The 4,050-nt window shown below is 42.7% G+C and overlaps 1 pseudogene; it reads left to right on the forward strand.

Moving 5' to 3' along the window:
- Nucleotides 1-2,722: 2,722 nt before the first annotated feature.
- Nucleotides 2,723-3,787, forward strand: LOC114693498 (annotated as a pseudogene).
- Nucleotides 3,788-4,050: the final 263 nt, after the last annotated feature.

The following is a 4,050-nucleotide window of genomic DNA, read 5'->3' on the forward strand; positions in this document are numbered from 1 at the left end:
TTCAGCAATTGGGAACAGTTCTAACCCATATCAGTGTCTTTAGTTGTATTTTATCGAATATTTTACCACAGTTCACAATTGCTTTTGTTTGGTCAGGAGCCTTTCTACATCCAGTCATCATAGGTTATCTTATTTTCTTTCTCCTCTTCGTTATCTACATCTGAATTTTATCCAGCCTTTCAGTAGAATAATTTAACCTATTCATATTTATTGTTTAATGGCCTCTTGAAGCTTCCATTGATATCGCACATTCTGTTTTCTACTTATTAACTTTTCTGTAATATTTTATAAAATTATTGGCTTTATAACAGTTGGAAAGTTTCACATTCTACTCCTGTTTTTCTGGCATCACCCTTACGTTTTTATATGTACTAATATGATATTGCTCCAAAACACCTAAAGATAATCAGTTATTTGGCCCTCTTCAAAATAAGAAAGCATTAGCAAAACTCTCCCCCTGGCTAACCTCTACAATAAGCTTTTATTGATGTCACTTAGAATTGCAGAGATTACTGCACTAAAGTACACTTTCTTGGCAATCAACACTTCTGAATACTTAATGTTATTTCTTGCTGCCCATGCTTTTGTATTCCATTTCTTTATCCTGGATTCATGGCAGGGTTTGGGTGGGTTTCATTTGTTTTATTTGGGTCAAATCTATTTCAAACAGAAGACACCAGACTTTTAAGTCTAGAAAATTCTACTCTTTATTTTTTGTCTTCCTCTCCTTGTTTTGTTTGCTTTCTTGCTTTGTTGTTGCTATTGTTTTGAAATTCATTTTTATCTTTATGCACCTGTGTGATTGTATGCCCCGTGTGTGGGGGTGCTGAAGGGGCCAGGAGAGACTACTGAATCCCTTGGAACTGGAGTTACAGGAAGTTGTATCCCCTGATGCTGGCAGCCATGTGACTTCTTTGGTGGACAAAGCCTGAGAACAGCACAAACAAATTCTCCTTGTGGCAAGACCCTGGAGAATCTGACCATTTTGGCAAGGCTGATGAATTAGTTCACTGCAGGAGCATATGTGCTACCTGCTCTCCTTGCTCTTTATACAAATTGTAGATGTAACTAACCGTCTTATTAAATAAGAAACACAGAAACAATGTAAAAGAGAAAGCCGAGAGGTCAGAGCTCAGAGCTAAAATCTCACCCTTCCGCCTGCGGTGTCCCAGCTTTCCGAAAGAGACCTATTTCCTGTCTGTTCGTCTATTTATAGTATTTTGTTCTGCCTTCTCATTGGTTGTAAACCCAAACACGTGACTGCCTCGTCACTGTCTGAATGTACAGCCCCCTAGGTCTTAAAGGTATATGTCTCCAATGCTGGCTGTATCCCTGAACACACAGAGATCTATGGGATTAAAGGTGTGTGCCACCACCGCCACACTCTTGCTATGGCTCTAATAGCTCTGACCCCCGGACAACTTTATTTATTAACATACAATCAAAATCACATTTCAGTACAATTAGATTACCACCACAACAAATCATAGTGCTGGCTGCCTCTAGTTTCACTTTTTTCAGAGCTACGGATACAATAGCTATTACAATAGGGAAACTTCACCCTGATGACTCTCCTCTGGGTGAGCCAGAGGGGAGGTTGTTAAAAATATACAGTGGACCTGATTCAGCACCTAAAGCCTTTGATGTTTCAAGTGTGGCCATGAGTTCAGGATTCTCAAGAACAGGATGTTGCCTTTCCAACGCACCCTTTGACTAGCTTGAAAGAGTCACAGTAGTTCATGATCATATTACAAATTTGCCTAACTGTTCTGGAGAGAATGATTTTAACCACAAGAGTCTAAGAGAAATGCAATAAGGCCACAGGCCTCACCTCCATTGATTGGAGGAAGAGATGAGTGGTTGAGCTCCCAGGTGGACAGCCCTGATGTCTAGGCCCTAGCCCCTGGGGTCATATCCCCTGCCCCTTCCCCACCTGCCACAGCCCCCGTGACCAGGCAGCAGCATCCTCTCCCTGCCAAAAATCCCCCTAGGCATCAATGACCCCTGGAGCCGCAGGTCCTACCTTCATTGATTGGAGGGAGAGGAACCCCTATGCACAAGCTCCACCTGCACAGATTGGAGGAAGAGATGGGTGGACAGCAGTATAAGAATACATCCAACAACATAGAGAATAGTATGGCACCACCAGAAACTAGTGGTTTTAAAACAGCAATACCTGAACATCCCAACCCAGATGAAACAAAAGAAAATGACCTGAAAAATAACTTTATGAAGATGATAGAAGCCTTTAAAAAGGAAATGAAAAACTCCCTTAAAAATGGAGGAAAAGACAAACAAAAATTGGAAGAAATCAAAAAATTACTTAAAGAAAGCCAAGAAAAAACAACTAAACAGGTAAAGAAAATAATTCAAGACATGAAAATTGAAATAGAGGCAATAAAGAAAACACAAACTGAGGGAATTCTGGAAATGGAAAATCTAGGTAAACGAACTGGAACTACAAATGCAAGCCTAACTAACAATATAAGAGATGAAAGAGATAATCTCAGGAGTTGAGGATACGATAGAAAAAATAGATTCATCAGTCAAAGAAAATGTTAAATCCAGCATACTTTTAACACAAAACATCTAGGAAATCTGGAATGCCATGAAAAGTCCAAACCTAGAAATAATAGGGATAGAAGAAGAATTCCAGCTCAAAGGCACAGAAAATACATTCAACAAAATCGTAGAAGAAGCTTCTTCTTCGGGAAAACACCAAATGACAGACGACGCCGGTGCAGCGGGAGGGCCTGGAGGACCTGGGGGCCCAGGACTAGGAGGCCTCTGCGGCTTCCGCGAAGGATTCGGCAGCAGCCTTAGGGGCCGCGGTCGGTCGTGGTCCGGTCCGTGGTCGTGGTCCGGGCCGTAGCCATGGCGGAGGCCGCGGGGCTCATGGAGGTAAAGCTGAAGACAAGAAGTGGATCCCCGTCACCAAGCTGGGCCGCCTGGTTAAGGACATGAAGATCAAGTCCCTGGAGGAGATCTACCTGTTCTCCCTTCCCATCAAGAAATAGGAGATCGGGCAGGAAGGGAGAGAACAAGGGAATCAGTGGCTATTATGTAGAACTGAATAGTATTGTAAAATAAATAAATTAATTAATGAATAAGAAAAAAGAAAAAAGAAATAGGAGATCATTGACTTTTTCCTGGGCGCATCCCTAAAGGATGAGGTTCTAAAGATCATGCCAGTGCAGAAGCAGACTCGGGTTGGCCAGCAAACAAGGTTCAAGGCTTTGGTCGCTATTAGGGACTACAATGGTCATGTCGGTCTTGGTGTGAAGTGCTCCAAGGAAGTAGCCACTGCCATCCGAGGGACCATCATCTTGGCCAAGCTGTCCATTGTCCCTGTGCGGAGAGGCTACTGGGCGAACAAGATTGGCAAGCCCCACACTGTCCCGTGCAAAGTGACAGGCCGCTGTGGCTCTGTGTTGGTGCGTCTCATCCCTGCCCCCAGAGGCACTGGCATCGTCTCTGCTCCTGTGCCTAAGAAGTTACTGATGATGGCCAGTATTGATGACTGCTACACGTCAGCCAGGGGCTGCACTGCCACCCTGGGCAACTTTGCCAAGGCCACCTTTGATGCCATCTCCAAGACCTACAGCTACCTGACCCCCGACCTCTGGAAAGAGACTGTGTTCACCAAATCTCCTTATCAGGAATTCACTGACCATCTTGTGAAAACCCACACCAGAGTGTCTGTTCAGAGAACCCAGGCTCCAGCTGTGGCCACCACATAAGGGTTTTTATACAAGAAAAAAAAGTGAATTAAATCTGTTTTAAAAAATTGTAGAAGAAAACTTTCCCAACCTAAAGAAGAACATGCCTATAAAGATAAAAGAAACTTAAAGAACACCAAATAGACTGGACCAAAAAAAAATGTTCCTTCACCACATAATAATCAAAACACTAAACATACAGAATAAAGAAAGAATGTTAAGAGCTGCAAAGAAAAAAGGCCAAGTATCATATAAAGGTAGACCTATCAGAATTACACTCAACTTCTCAATGGAAATTCTGAAAGCCAGAAGGTCTTGGATAGACATTCTG

This window comes from Peromyscus leucopus, chromosome 3 (genome assembly GCF_004664715.2).
Source record: "Peromyscus leucopus breed LL Stock chromosome 3, UCI_PerLeu_2.1, whole genome shotgun sequence".
Lineage (NCBI taxonomy): Eukaryota > Metazoa > Chordata > Mammalia > Rodentia > Cricetidae > Peromyscus > Peromyscus leucopus.